Here is a 17,428-nt window from a genome sequence, read left to right on the forward strand (position 1 = left end):
ATAGAGATGTGCTTTATCTTAGAGTGCATAACAGGATTCTTTGAAATGTTAATGGCACTAGCATTGTCACAAAATATAGTTACTTTCTCATTTATACCATCCAACAGTTGTTTGATCCATGCTATGTTGGTACAATTCAATGCTGTAGCAACGTATTCAGCCTCTGCTGTTGACTGTGAAACACATCCTTGTTTCTTGCTAAGCCAACTCACTAGAGTTTCTCCTAAAAAGAAAGCTCCTCCACTTGTGCTTTTCCTGTCATCAATGTTGCTTGCCCAATCAACATCAGTATAAACTTTTAACTCAAAATCATTTCTTTTCTAATATACTAAGCCATAATCTTCAGTGCCTTTCAAGTATCTAAAAATTCTGTTGATTGTTGTCATGTGTGTTTCCTTAGGATCTGCAGAGAATCTTGCAACTATACCTACTGCATGTGCTATATCTGGCCTACTGTGAACAACATATTGTAGCTTTCCAATCATGTATTGGTAAAGTGTCTCATCAACAGATGCAGATTCATCATTCTTTAATAGTTTACAGTTGGTAGTCATAGGAGTACTTACTAGTTTTGAATCCTCCATTCCAAATTTCTTCAAGATTTCCTTTATGTACTTGGATTGAGTAATGAAAATCTCATTTTTCATTTGCAGCATTTGTAAACCTATAAAATACTTTATCTCACCGATTAATGACATCTCAAATTCTTTTCTCATTTCATTTCCAAATTTCTTGCATAAAGAGTCATTTCCACAAAATATAATATCATCAACAAATATGGCTGAGATCAATATTCCATTTTCATCATTCTTCATGTACATATTGCTGTTTTCACTTGTCCTTATAAAACCAATCTTGATTAAGTAAGAGTGCAATCTAACATACCATTCTCTAGGTGCTTGTTTCAAACCATATAAAGCTTTGTTCAATTTACATATCTGATCTTTATTATTGTCTTCAACAAATCCTTCAGGTTGTTCAATAAAAACTTCTTCTTCTAATATACCATTCAAAAATGCAGATTTGACATCCATTTGATACACCTTAAAATTTTTGTAAGCAGCATATGCCAACAATGTTCTTACTCCTTCAAGTCTTGCCACAGGTGCAAAAGTCTCACCATAATCAATTCCTTCTTTCCTTCTTCTTGGGCATAACCTTTGTAAACTAGTCTTGCTTTATTTCGAATGACCTCACCTTTTTCATTCAGCTTGTTTCTGAAAATCCACTTTGTACCGATTACATTTTTGTCCTTTAGTCTTGGGACCAGTGTCCATGTGTCATTCTTCTTAATTTGATCAATCTCTTCTGTCATAGCATTTATCCAATCTTCACTGTTAAATGCCTCTTTCACTATCCTCGGTTCAAATTTAGATATCAGACATGTGTCCTGTCTCAGTTTGTTCCTTGTCATCACTGGATCATCCTTATCTCCTATAATCTGACTTGATGCATGATGTCTTCTGACATACTTAGCTAATATAGGCTTGGTAGGCTCTATATGATCTTCTTCATCACTCGGTAACTAGATATTCTCTTCATTTTCTTCCGCAGTTTTCTTGGTAGGACTTGTCGATTGAACATAGACAAATTCATCATAATCTTCTGGTTCTTTGGAATTTCCTTCATCATTTCTTTCTACAAATTTATCAATTTTCACATTTTCACTTTCTACTATTTTGTTAGATGATTTGATCAAACATTTAAATGCTTTACTTCTAGAAGAATAACCAAGAAATGTTCCTTCTTCACTTTTCTGATCAAACTTGCCATTTCTATCATCCTTGTGTATATAGCATCTACTTCCAAAGATTTTAAAATAACTTACATTAGGTTTCTTGTCATACCAAATTTCATATGGTGTCTTCAAAGTTCCTTTTTTCAGTTGTACTTGGTTCAGGGTGTAAACTGCTGTGCTTATTGCTTCTCTCCAAAATGTTTGTGGTACTTTCTTTTCAATCATCAGTGTTCTAGCACAATCCACAATAGATCTGTTTCTTCTCTCAGCTATCCCAATTTTTTGTGGAGTTCTCGGTGCAGAGACTTGTCTTTTAATACCATGATCATTGCAAAATAAGTTGAACTCATCAGATGTGAACTCTTCTCCTCTATCTGATCTAAGACATTTTAGTTGTCTTCCTTTTTCATTTTCAACTCTTGACTTGTACCATTTAAACATTTGAAAAGCTTCTAATTTTTCTTTTAAAAATATAACTGACATCATCCTTGAATAGTCATCCATAAATAATATGAAATATTTATCACCATAATAACTTTGAACTTTCATAGGACCACAAAGATCAGTGTGCACAAGATCTAAAATTCCCTTTGAAGTGTAGGAATTACTTGTAAAGCTTGATCTTGTCATTTTACCCATCTGGCATCCTTGACACATAGCATTCTTAGGCTTTTCCAAACTCGGTAGACCTCTTACTTAGTGCTTCTTGCTTATTTTGATCAGATTATCAAAATTTACATGACAAAACCTTTTATGCCATAACCAGGTATCATCTATGTTTGCATACAAACACTTGTTCCAAGTTGAGTCAAGATGAAATGTATTACCTTTTGTTTGTGTCCCAATAGCAGCTAACTTTCCATGCTTGTCATGAAATTTGATAATTCCTCTCTGAAATTCTATTCGGTATCCTGTGTTGCTTAGCTGTGCTACACTCAACAAATTGTATTTCAAACCTTCAACCCAATAAACATCATTGCATCTTGCATTGTCAAGAAGTGTTATAGATCCTTTACCTTTTACTGGACATGGTGCATCATTATCAAATCTTACATAGCCTCCATCATAGTCTTCTAACATAACAAACTTGTGTTTATCTCGTGTCATGTGATGTGAGCATCCACTATCTATGATCCAAGAATCATTAGTATTTATGTGAGATATTAGGGATTTTATTCATACCTTTCTTCATCTGATCCATCTTTGATAGCCACATAAACTACTTCCTCTGTATCAGTTTCATCTGATTTATCATCATTGGATTCCTAATCAGCTATTAAGCATGACTTTCTATCTCTTCTTTTGAAGTCTCGGTATCCTTTGTAATGATTATCTTTCTGTGTATCATCTCAGTATTCTCTCTTTTTAGTCAAATCTTTGTCAGGACAGTTAGAAGCAATATGTCCTATCTTATCACAATTGAAACATTTCAAAGGTAGTTTTCCTTTATACTTACCTTTGCCTCTCGGTAACCTTCTGGCTAATAGTGCTTCAAACTCTTCTTTCTTTCTGATTTCTTCATACAGTTTGTGTACTTCCTCTGTGTTTTTGCGAAATCTTTCACTTGCTCCACTGTGATCCCCTTTAGTGTATTTACTCATTCTATCATTGTAATCATCAAATTCACCAATATGAAAAGAACTAAATGCAGATTTGACTTTATTTACCAATGACCCACTGTTATCAAAGTTACTTAACTCAAATGCATGTAGCTTACCAATAGTAGCATCTAAAGAAACTGGCATATTGGGTACAAACCTTAATTCATTGATTGCAGATACTCGGATTGCATAAGCCGGTAGAAGGGTTATTAATAACTTACTTGTTATATCCTTTTCTTCAATAGTTCCACCTGCTCCTTTGATTTGATTGACAATCTCCTTTAGTCTTGTACTGTACTGGGTTATGTTCTCACCTTCATTCATCCTCATAGATTCAAGTTGTCCTCTTAGACTATCCACTTTTTCTCTTTGAACATGTTCATCTCCACCATACACAGATATGAGCTTGTCCCACATTGCCTTTGCATCATTGCAGCCTTCTAGATCATTAAACTCTGAATTGGTTAATGCAGATGTTATTTCAATCATTGCTTGAATATATTCTTGCTTTGCCTTTATCTCTTCCATTGTCAATGGATAGGTGCTCGGTGTAATGAAATCATTCTCCAGATAATATACAACATATTCTCCAACTCTTGATAGGTGCAGCTTTATCCTTTTCTTCCATGTAGAGAAACTTGACTTGTTAAGCTTTGGTGCATCCCTCTTATACATCTTTGGATCTTTGCCTCTAGTACCTTTAAACTTTTTCTTTAAGAGTCCAAAGCTTTGATACCAATTGATAGTTTTGATACTTAATGTAAGTCTAGATCCAATAGCTAATAAGATGAGAGGGGGGGGGTGAATCATACAAACTTAATCTTCCATAAAAACAACAGATTCAACCTCGGTAACATATACTTCAGTAATATAACCAAAATTGCTAAACATGCAAACTCAAAAGCATATAAATATCATAACAATCATAACACCAGATTTAACGTGGAAACCCAAATAGGAAAAAACCACTATGGGATTTCGGACCCACTAAGAAATATACTCTTCTAGAGTATGCTCGGTTAAAAGCAAATCCTGTTAAAGATTACAAACACATTGCTAGATGTGACCCAGTTAAGGGATTTCCCTCAGATTTGTTAGGATCTTCACCTTGTTAGAAGTGACCTTGTTAAAGGATTTCAAACACTCAATCAGAATGTCACCTTGCTAGAGGGTTTTACAAATAAGACTATTAAGTCCACTTGGTTAACAGATTTTCTATCATTTTACAAAATAACAGTAATAAAAATCTATCTGCAACTTCACATCTAAAATGCTAAAGCAGATTCTTATTTGCTCAATACAATAGGACTTATCTTGTCCATTTGTTGGGCTCTATACTATGTTATTCAAACAGGTCTTCAAGCTTCTATGCTCGGTAATCACTATGTAGCATCCCTGTGTATACACTTGCCCGCATGCATTGTTTATCAATAGTTCCTTATTTATAAACAATTTGCTAACCGCTTAATCTCCTTGATCACATTTCCCATGATCAATCATAGCTATCAAATCTTCAAACTTTGACCAGGTTCAATGTATCCTTCGATCTGAAAAATGTTTTACCCCACCTTGGAACTTGCATATATTTCTTGGAACTTGTGCTAGGGTATTGCGGTTCAATCTGAGCTATAGATCTTCTTGCCGATTTTCCTTTGCCATAGATTCTTTAATAAAATTCATGCACAACATACCAATCATTCAATCATAGTTAGCTCATCAGCTTCATTAAATAATGCTTTTACTCATTCAATGCATTCTATTATGACTCGATTGCAACTCGATAAATACTAAACTTTACTTGGTAGACATTCTTCCTTCATTAACCGATAGTGATAACCTTAGGGTTTACCGACTAGGTTCCTTAGTGTTTATCGACTAGGTTCTTTGCTTGGTAACATGGTATAGTATTAACCTTACAATCAATAACATATGTAGGATATCAAAACAATCTAAACATCATGATCTCATCATTGTCTAACTCGGTAATAGTTGCCCATTGAATAACTTATTTCTCCCCTTATTCATCACATTCTTTCTGTGTCTTTTACCGACATCTTTATACTCATCAAATCATACTTTTTAAGATATGACAACATCAAACTGAATTAAAAAAGCAATTTCTTGACATCAATGACAAAATAATAATATTAAGACAGTAAACATCCTTAATCAGTTATATCCATAATCATCAACAACCTTCTCAATATCCTTATTGAAATGCCAACAATTTTTCCTTATCTGTTATAATGCCAACACCAATTTCTCCAATTTGGATGATTTTCCTTCATCCACCATTGAATCTATGATGCTGGATTTTAATGAAGCCTTGGAAGGGGCATTTTAAGAACAATCTATAGTGAACTTACCTATTACTACAATCACAACATAAATTCCACCATTGGTAAGTATTGAGGTTGCATCCACCACACCTTCAATTCTCCCATCTGTAATGAAAGAGGTGTCAACAACAACAACTATTACAACATCAACAAGTGTCCCACAAGATGCTTCAACATTGGTGCCAATGACAACACTCATAACTGCTGCGAGCTCCAGTCAACTTGCTCCCGAAATCTCAACTGAAACTCAGCAAGGAGCTACTACTCCATCAACCAATCTAGAATTACCACCTTGGATGGAGGTAGTGGCACCTAAGAGGAAAAAATAGGTAATTTCTCCTAATGAGTTTGATTTTGAGCAGTTGATTCCTCCTAAGCCTAAAGGAACAAAGAAGCCAAAGACTGTATCTCATGTGTTAGTAGACCCAGTTTCTAAAAGGAAGTATGTTGAGGTCATGGTACCATCATCAAATAAAGACAAAGGTAATACATGACCTGAGGATTACATGATGCAAACCATAGAGCTTGGGGCTGAAACACATGAGAGTGTTAAGTTAGATTCTCAGACAGTTTTCAACTTTTTGTTATAGAGGTTTGATCAAGAGAGAGATGAGAAGAATGAATTAAAGCACAAATGTGAACAATTGACTAATGTTCTTCTGAAGATCACACAATCTTCTTAGGAAGTTGAGCCCATAGGATCCTTAATGGACACTGAAGCTCTAAAGATAATTGAATAGGTAGGAGCCAAGGGCCTGGTGATGGATGAGTGGATTTAACAGCTAAGGTCAGAAGGCTCTCATCTTCTAAGTTGAGAAAAGTACGACCCTTTGGAGCAAGATGGAGGACTTGAGAGTAGATGTCCTCATTGAAAATAAAGTAATTCCTTCAAGGGAAAAATATATCTAGATTTTGTCATTGTTGTCTCACAAGCAAGAGACAATAAGGTTGATGATTGCAGAGCTAGACTGAGAAAAGAAAGAAGTTGATGACGAGATTGATCTCATTTTTGCCAAAATTGTCGATCTTCCTTTTTATCTATATGATGACAATCAGAATCTCGTTACTAGTAAAGCCATCACACAAGAATTCCTTTCTCTAATGGAGCACTGCATGGGACATGATTTCTCACTTGACACATTTGATGAGTTTCTAGAGATTCAGGTCAATTTTGAAGTCCTTGCATCCATGCTGAAGGATGTGAAAAAGAAACAGGTAAAGATTGAAGATGCGATTTCCTGTGTTTGCGTGATCACAAGTTCTACCCCAATGTCGGACGAAGCAGAGATGAAAGCCATCCTGAATAAGTTCAAAGAATTCCATAAATCAAATGAGGAGGAGAAAGATGAATAAAGTGTCCCCTTTTAGATTTTTCTTTTTATGCAGTTGCATCATTAGATGCTGCTAGTTTTCTTGCAGCTGCACATTTTCCTTATGTTGTAGTTGTAGTAAAGTGGGACTGTGCAGTTGAATTAGTCAATTGTGCCCACATTTTTCTCCATTCTTTTCCTATTTAAGAAGGACCTCATTTGTAAATATTTATCTTTTTCATGCTAAGAAAAACTCTGCAGAATTTTTACCTCAACTAAGACTTTGAGCTTTTGTTGTGAAGATTCTATCAAGCAAATAAAGAAAGAAATTTTATTTGATCTCAAAATTTGTGTTGTGTCAAGAAAATTGTTTATATGAGTTAATGTTCTTATGTCCATTACTTATATATGTTCTTTACTTCTTTGATATTGGAGATATTGTTATGTGGATAAAAGAGATCCTGAATCGTGCAAGTAGACTGTGTGCTCCTAGCATATTTGGGAAATATTCTGATAAATTAAGTAATTAATGGTAGGCTTTGTATTATTGTAGTTAATTTTAGTTTAAAGGATTAGGAATTCATAGTTGAAGACTTTGAGCTGCGAGTTAAATTTCTAATTATTTGTAATAATCAGTTTGAGTTAGTATTACATTCAAGAGAGACTTTGTGCTACTTGATTGTAAGTTTTAGCATAGTTTGTTAGATTCATTGTTCTTTTCTTTAAGTATCTAAAACTATAGAGAAATTGTAACAAGGTGGAGGGAGAATACATAGACTCTAAAAAAAGAGAGTTATATGCCCAATACCAACCCACATATTTTGATTTCTTATTAATTAGAGAAGAAATTTGAAAGGGAACCTCCCCTTGATGAGAGGAGAGATTAATTTCTCAATATAGCTATGTGTAAATTATATATTTTTCCATTAGTACGTTGGTGACAAAATATTCCCAACATTTTTTTGGCGACTCTGCTAGGGATCGACGTGCAACCGGTATTTTCCCTTTGGGTTGTAGTGCTCTTTTCATTGTAATATCTTTTTTGCTGATTTGATAAAAAATCATAATCTAGCTGATCGAAGTTACACTCGTGGGAAATGATTCGCGGGAGTTGTTGATCCTACTTTTGAGTTTTTGCATTTCCTTTTGTGACACCTCCATGGACTCGTTCTCCTTTGCAGCGGACACGAAGTTTTCCTCCTTCTGCACAATGATCTCCCGTACCAAGTGAGGCGTCAAGTTTGCAAGTTTTATTTGTTCCACTTTCAAGTCGCTTTGTAATACCACCCTATAACCCATTAAGGATGGCTGCTACTAGACCTTGGGGTACTTCTTTTGGTTCCTTGAACTTGACCGTACCATTTCATGAACTTCCCAAAGGTACGCGGAAAAATTTACCCAAATTTTTGGGGGATGGTTCTCAGTACTCGGACGGACATATTTCTGCCTTCTACATCGCATGTGGAGTCCTAGGTGTTGAGCATGAAGATGTTTCAGTGAGATTGTTCATTGAGACTTTGCATGGAGCTGCTGTTGATTGGTTCTGTCATCTTCTAAATGCTTGTATCACAAATTGGGCAACTCTCAGAACACTGTTTGAAGCAAGGTTCAAGTCTGTCGAAGATGATCATTGATTGCTTGCTTAGTTAACTCAAATGAAGAAAGAACCTCAGGAAGCTATGCGTGAATTTGTAGAAAAGTTCAACAGATTGCACAATTGCATTCTAGTTGCTTCATGACCAACCGTTGGAAACTTGAAATGCTTCTTCATCAATGCTCAATTGCCAGAGGTGAGCTTTCTTTTGTGAAGGAATAATCCTATAGATTTGGACACTGCACAATAGTTGGATATATCATTTGAAGATGATCTTATCCCCGCTGCTAAGATAAGGAGAGACCCTAATAAGGTTAGAAATAATCAAATTACTGATTTACCTATTTCTTCAATGAATTTTGTTGATCCCATGATATAAAAGTTAGCAAATGAGTTGTTGGCACTTAAGAAGCAAATTTCCTCACAAGTAAATACTTCTTATCATGATGTTCCAAGAAGGACTTATCAAAATAATTCTTCCAATTACACCATGCGTAATCAAAATAAATTGCCTCCTGCTCCAGAGAGGCTTGCGTTGGAAGCACCACCTCAAAATTTAGTTACAGGATATTATGATGCTGAAGAGAATGATCTTCCCCCTTTTGGTGAAGATGATATCAATTTGCATCAAGAAGATGATGTAGAGTTGGCTGGTGACTCTAACATCAGGTTTATGCAATATCAAGAAGATGATACGCCAGACACACGTGATGGGGATGTCTTTGTAGTATTCACTCGTTCGCAAGCACAGGCAACTCAGCCACCTATCATTGCGAAGAGTGATGATCCTATTCAAATCAAGGAATCTCAATGTTTTCCAATTTCTATTACAAAGCGTGGGACTCCCATACCAAATCCTGTAAAAGACAATGCTATCTCAATGGACGTTGTGAAGGATAAAAGTGTAAGTGATTCTTCGATTGCTGTCAATTTTTATGCACCTATCAATTCTTCTACACCTGCATTGAAGACTAGTGTACCTAATATTTTAAGTTCTCAAAATGAGAACCCAAATCAATCTTTGATGATGAATTCCTTTCAGTCATTTGATATTTTAGACCATGCTAAGAAAACCAAAATATAAATGTTTGAGGTTGAATTTTTGAGATCTAATCCAGATCAATTTGACCATTTGGTCAAGTTTGTTAAAGAAAAAGATACTACCCTTAGTAATCTTCCTAAGTCTAACTTCAAAATAACTTAGTAACTTCCCCTTCTCCTATAGAGAAGATAAAACCATTCTATATCTCTTTGTTGATAAATGGTTATAAGCTTAGTAACTCTATAATTGATTTTGGGGCATCTAATAATGTTATGCCGTCAAAAGTTGCTAATGCCCTTGGCTTAACTTTGACCAAAACATTTGGAAGATATTTCTCTGTGGATAACAAGCAAGTCCCCCTGATAGGTCAGATCAAGGATGCGCAGTTTGCTTCTGCTTCATTCCCAGAAAAGAAGATTAAGATGACAGTACTGGTAGCTGATGTGCCGGCTTCCTATGGTCTATTGTTGGGAAGACATTTCTGCAGAGATGTTGGGGGTGAGTTAAACATGGATATGACTAAGGCTCGTATTCCTGTTAAAGGAGTTATCCAAAAGTTTCTTCCAGAAAAAGAATCAAAATACATTGTTATCAAGTCTGATGATCAGCAGGCACATATTATTTTCAAATTGTAAGGTATGGGTAGGTGGCTCCTAAGAGTGAAGATGCCATTCCACTCAATGATGTTTCAGTTGATTGTGAAAGTAGTGTTACAGAATCAGAAAGATCTTCAACTTCACAAAAAGAAATTCTCGATTTTGATACCGTCAGCATTGGTAGTCCAGATGATGTTTGGATGCTAGAATTTGATGGTAGCTGTTTTTCTATTGGATCAGGAGCCGGTGTTGTGTTAGTTTCTCCTGATGGAATTTTTTCCCCTTTCTCCTTCAAATTGCAATTTGGTAACACAAATAACATTGTCGAGTATGAATCTCTCCTTTTGGGGATGAATGTTGCTCAAAGGAAGGGGATAAAAAATTTACATGCTCAAGGAGATGCCGAGTTGATAGTTTGTCAAGTCAGGAACATATATCAGACAAGGAGCGAAAGGCTACGATACTATCGCAACCTTGTATGGGATCTAATAAAGACATTTGATTCTTTTGATATATCTGTGGTTTCCCATGAATTAAATGATAGGGTAGACTCATTAGCAGTATCATCAACCTCTTTGGTTCCTCATAGAGATTTTTTGGGATCAACATACATTGTTGAATTGGTTTTTTGACCAAGTGTTCCTGACAACTCTGATCATTGGCAAGTGTTTAACAACGATCATCATGTAATTAATTTTTTGCAGATGGCTAAGAATTTTGATGATTTGTACTTTGAAGGTAGTCACTTCCCTTCAAAGGATGCAATTGAAAGTATTGATGCAGAAATGGGAGAAAAATTTCTGCAATTAAAAGGGAACAAGATCCCCAAGGGTCTAGTTTCTCTAGAAAAGCTTTTTGACAAACATGACTGTTATGTTAAAAAGCAACAAAGATCAGCTGCCGGATCAATGGAATATGAGCAAGTAAACATTGGGACTGAAGGCAATCCAAAAATGATCAACATTGGAAAGTGTTGTTCACAAGAAGACAGATAGAAATTTGTTGAATTATTGCAGCAATATGTTGACGTCTTGGCATACTCCTATGAAGATATAAAGTATTTTTGTCTCGAAGAGCTCCGCCATGGCATTCTATTGAAACCAGGTATTATGCATTTTCATCAGAAGCAAAGGCAATACAACCCAAAGATCTCTGATACTATCTTTGTTGAAGTTCAAAAGATGTTGAAAGCAAGGATAATCTTCCCCATTCATCATTATTCTTGGATAGCCAATATTGTACTTGTACGTAAGAAGAATGGCGAGATTTGGATATGTGTTGATTTCCAAAATTTGAATTAGGCATCCTTAAAATATATTAATTACATCTATTGGGGATGCAGAAACCCCTCTTTCTTAGGTTATCAGTAGTTAGAATATTATTTTGCAAACTAATCCTTAAAAAAGATATTAATTTTAAGAGTCAAACCTGGATGCTAGGCCTTAGCCCATCAAGGGCTAGGATCTTGGGATTGAGCCAAGATAAGGACAATAAATGATATGAAATAAATCCCTGAAGTGGAACCACTCCACACCATGTGGTCTTCCCTTATGGTTTTTAAGATTGCATGGTTGATCATTAAGTTTACCTAGTTAAGGTTGGGATCAATAGAGCTGAGGTTCACCCACTTTTGATTTCTCTAGTAATCACCAACTTTAACACTGAACTTCTCTTACAAGTTTGGATGAGCATCTGAGAGGTACACTTATTGAGAGGGGCTCCTCCAATCCAGGCATCATCCCAAAAATCCACCTTCCTGCCATTACCTATGGCCCAGACATTGCCTAAACTAACAATACCTTTAGCTTGGATAACACTGTTCCAAATAAAAGAGCCACTTGGTATCTGATTAGAGGCAAGGAAATCTTCCATGGTGGGAACCACTTATAAATACTTATCCTTCCAAATATCATTCCATTCTCTATTTCCCTGATAGATTCTACATATTTGTTTGGCTAGAAGAGTCTTATTCAAGGTTCTACTATTTCTTAATCCCGGACCCCTCACCTTTTTGGGTTTACAAACATTATCCCAGATATGAGTGCCACTCTCTTCTTCTCCTTAACCCTAGACCATAGGAAGGCTTTTTGAATTTTCTCAATAGCATCAACAAATTTTCAAGGATTTTAAAGAGGTTTAAAGCATAAACCAGAAGACTTTATAGAGATGATTTTAAAAGATGGATTTTTCTAGCTTGTCTAAGAAGGGTACCTTTCCATCCCACCAGCTTCCTACTGAATATGTCAACAAGACTATTCCAAAACAACTCTGAAGGTTTCATGCCCAAAGGGAGACCCAGGTAAATAGAAGGAGGCTTTCCAATTTAGCATCCAAGGATCCGAGCCATCCTAATCTGTATGTCCTCCGGGGTGTTAAGAAGAAAACAAAAATTTTCTTATAATTAATCATTTGATCCGAGGCAAAACTATAAGTGTTGAAGAGTTTCTTCATAGTGGACGCTTCTTTGATCGAATAATTACCCATTAAGATGGTATCATCAACAAATTATTGGTGGGTACAGGCTATGAAACTGGAAGAGGGGGATATTCCTACAAGAAGCCCTTGAGAAACATATTTGCTAATAAATCTACCCAGACATTTAGCCAGAATAATGAAGAGAATAGGGGAGATGGGATCCCCCTACCTGATGCCCCTAGAAGTTTTGAAGAAGGGAGAAGGCACACCATTCACAATGACAGAGAAAGAAGGGGTCGAGATAGGTTGTTCAATCAGCTGAATAAACCTAGCACAGAAGCCAAAAGCACCAAGAACCTTACCCAAGAAGCTCCAGTCAACATGGTCATAGGCTTTTGATAGGTCCAACTTCATCAGAAAGCTTTGTTTCTTTGATTCCACCAACAAATGTATGTTTTCATGAATAAAAATGATAGAGTCAAGGATTTGTCTACCGGGAATGAATCCACTCTGTTGGGGAGAAATTATCGATGGAAGAATCCTTATCAGTCTACCAGTAACCACCTTAGAGATGTTTTTATAGAAAGAATTGCATAAGCTTATCGGATGGAACTTATCCATAGAATCAGCCCTAGGGCATTTGGGAATTAGAACCAAAAAAGTAGCATTGAGTTCCTTTAGGATAATTCTAGCCCCAAAAAGCTCTTGTATGCCTTTAACCACATCACTATTGAGGATGTTCCAAAAGGCTTGAAAGAAGAACAACAGAAAACCATCCAGGCCCGGGGCTTTATTGCCATCAAAAGAAAAAACCACTTTTTTAACTTCCTCCTCAGAAGGGATGGCCACCAAAGCCTTGTTATGAACATCACTTAATGATGGAAGGAATGTTCTCTAAGAGGGCCCTCTGAGAATGAACATCGAGATGACAATCCACCAAGAGAAGAGAAATGAAAAAATTCTTGGCTTCATTCCAAATCTCATCATCCTTCCTAGTTTCAATTCCCCCAATCTTAAACTTACAAATCCTATTTGTAGCCTTATGTTTCATAGGAATCATATGGAAGAACCTGGTGTTTTTGTCCCCAACTTTAAGCCATAGAGATCTAGACCTTTGTTTCCAGAATTCTTCTTCTCTTCTGATAATCTTATGGTACTTCACAAACACTTCATTTTCCTCCCTGATTGATATTTCATTGTATCTAGTGGTTTGGATTTTATCCTGCATTTCCTTGCTCAAGCTAGGTTTTGAACTTGGCTGCAAACACATCCCCAAAAACCTCCTTGTTCTATTTTTTAATATTATCTCACGTACCTTAATTTTTTAGCCAATCTATACATTGCGGTACCTTTGACATCAATAGACCACCACTTCTCAATGGCCTTCTCAAGATTAGGATGGTCCAGCCATATCCTTTCAAATCTAAATGGGAAGTTTTTTTTCACACTTGTATTCTCTACAACAAAAAACATAGGGAAATGGTCAAAACCAATCCTACAAATTACCGATAAGGATCATTGATAAAGGTTAAACCACTCACGAGAAATAAGGGCCCTGTCAAGTCTGACTTGAATAAGATCTTCCCCTATCCTTTGGTTGGTCTAGGTAAAATTGGTCCCTTGGAGATCAATATCATGTAGACCCTGGTTATTGATAAAGTTCAAAAGATCCATTCTACTATCTAACTGAGAGGGGACACCTCCAAACTTCTCATTTCCATAGAGAGGGGTGTTGAAGTCTCCCATAACCATCCACATATCATCCTTATAAAGAGCCCGAATACCTTCCAGCTTCTTCCAGAATTTACTTCTACCTAGTCTATTATTTGGGGTGTAAATATTGGTCAGGAGCAAAGAGGTACCATCCCCAAGATGATGAAACCTAATAAAAGCCAAATTGATATCTTGCTTGATAGGTGCCCTAGAAACACACCTTAGATTCCAGAAAATGGCAATGCCCCCAGAAGCACCATCAGAGATACCTCATAAAACCCCCCCATCCTTAAAAAGCTTTATATTCTCTACTTTCTCTTTTGTCATTTTAGCTTCTTGGATAAGAATAATGTCCAGTTTAAGTTCTCTAACTAACTTTTTGAGAACATCTTGTTTATGTGGACTATTCAATCCATGTATATTCCATGAAATAATTTTCATTTTCTAACTAGGGAACATACCTCATGGATGGTCAGTTGAGTACCATCCGCTATATTGTTTCTTGCCTCTTGATCTTTGATATAGCTTTCTTTTTTCCTCCCATGAGGAGAGGGGTTAAAACCCATGTTGGCTTTGGTCCAGTTTCTTGTCTTGACTAGTGTAGCCTGAAGGGTAGATTTCGGCCACCTTTCCCTACTTTCTTCAATCCGCTACTTCACTTATTTGGAAATCTTCCTCTTGGATATTCTAGGTTCTTATCTTTTGGTCAACATCATTAACCTCAACCCACTTAGCACTTATATTAAGCAGTGAGGTCATTGGGGACTGCTGGAAGGTGGATTTCACCATCTCCACTGATTGTTGTGATTCTGATGACGAGATTCCTCCAAGGATCAAACACTTCTGGGATTCCTCATAGTCAAGTCTAGGGCCATCTCTGATGTTGTTTTTTATAGTGTGAATCAAATCTACTTCCTCCTTGGTTTGTAACACCACTTGTATTTCTCCATCTTCCAAATTATCACTTCGTTGGTCCTCTTGATTGGTATCTTGTCGTTCTCTCTCATCTTTTCCCATTTGATCCTCTTTATCATCTTCAAGCAAATATTTTTCTTGGGTTTCCACATTAATATTCGCTTGTTGCTCAAAAGTATCAGGGGTGATGACACTCTGGGCATCATCTATCATTTTCTCTTTTTCAACAATCTCAAGTTGCTTAACAGGGTTTTTTGCTTTCCATTGCATTGTCTTTTCTTTCTTCTCTTTCTCTTTGACAACCTAAAGAGGGCATTTTCTAGCCATATGCCCTAATTTTTTGTAATGAAAACAAGCAAAAGGGACACTTTCATATTCCATTGGTTGGTTCCATTTCCCCAATCTAGAGTTAATCTCAATGGATAAGGGCATATTCGTGCCTTGCATAACTCCCACACAAATCCTAGCAAAGGTAAGTCTTCTTCTAGCTTCTATGATAGGATCCATAGATAAGAGTTCCCCAAAGGAGCTAGCAATTCCTTTAAAGACATCTTCAACCCAAAACTCTAGGGGAAGGCCCGACAGTCTGACCCAAACTGAAGCTTGTACAAAAAAAGATTCATTTAGGTTCATCTTAGGCATCCATTTTTGCAAAGCAAGCGTTGATTTTCTGATCAGCCAAGGGCCATCACAAAGCACCCTCAACATGTCTTCCTTACATGAAAAGGCCATTGAAAACACCCCTTTGGACATAGCAATGATATCCACTTGACCTTTAAGCACCCATTTGGGTTTAGCAAACGCCCTAATAACATCAATATTCGGCCTCGGGCCTAAAAAGTTTCCCACTAGAGTCATTGCCAGAAGGTTAATATTATGCTCAATAACTAGGTCTCTAATTTCAATAGAAAATCTACCTTTTTTGGGTCTTAGATATTATGAACTGGAGGGAGCAAGGACTTTCCACTCGGTTTGACATCGAATAGAGAAGTTCATGACCGACCGCTGTCCCTTCGAACAGGTCCCTGCCTTGGGCTATCTCAAACACATGATTTTCTATTCCCACCATCGAGATCAAGAGGCATGTCACCTGCATGTGGGTCCCCATCCACTGGGTCCTTTCCATTCAGCTCAGGGGAATCAAGACAGTCCTGAGAATAGTCTTTTCTGCTCTCCCCCTAGTTTGCCTGTCCATTATAAGGTTTCTCACCTTGCCCTAAGTTCAAATTCAAAGTCTCTCCCTTCTCCCACTCTCACATCGCTCCCTATTTGACTTTGATATGATGCTATATTGAGGATTTGTAAGTTGCTCCAACAAGATGTATGTATTCCTTGTTGTTGAGGGCATGTTTATGCAACTCCAGCGAGAGGGTTTATTGTGACTCGTTGTTGAGGAATTTTTGATATCAATGGATTCTTGTTGTTGCCCTGTTTATGTGTCTAAATTAGTTTTGAGGCCCTTATTATGGTTGCATTATGTTGTATTGGGCTTATGGCATGATCTTGTCTTATGGTCTTGTATGTATGTGCATAAAGTATCTTTTTTGGTTCAGTTTTGTATAAGTTTTGAGATGGCATTTTGGATGCATTCTATTGGTGCCCAAAATAAACGGGTTTATACTACCACACGGTAGAGAACAAGTTGATTCATCTGAATACCTATGGATAGCCACTTCCAAATATCAATATGCTTTAGGCTTGGACCAATGACAACAAGGATACAAAATTCTTCTACGCTTTAGGCTCTGCAAAACTCGAGAGGGTGATCCCTTTAGTGAACCTCCTTATCTCTGCACCACACTTAGGAATTCACTAAAAAATGAAGCAGATTATCTCATAAAAGGCTCAATAGAAAGGGAGAATACTCAAGGATAGAAAATCCTTTAGTGATCCTCAACCTTAAACTGGAGCATGAGATGGGTGGGACAACTCAAAAAATACATAAAAACTTTAGCAATGATATTATGATATTTTAAAAGATTTTTGAGAAGTCATAAAGAAAATAGACAAGAAACCGAAAAACTAATGACATTTGCTAGCAAATACCACTGCCTTATTCATTGGGTTATAGAGTCTCTGAAATATTGCAAAATCTGATAAAAATTTATCTAATAGCCGATTTAGTCTTAAACAATACTGCCTTACAATATCATTCCTTCTGAAAT

The sequence above is a fragment of the Cryptomeria japonica genome, chromosome 10 (assembly GCF_030272615.1).
Source record: "Cryptomeria japonica chromosome 10, Sugi_1.0, whole genome shotgun sequence".
In the NCBI taxonomy this organism is placed as follows: domain Eukaryota; kingdom Viridiplantae; phylum Streptophyta; class Pinopsida; order Cupressales; family Cupressaceae; genus Cryptomeria; species Cryptomeria japonica.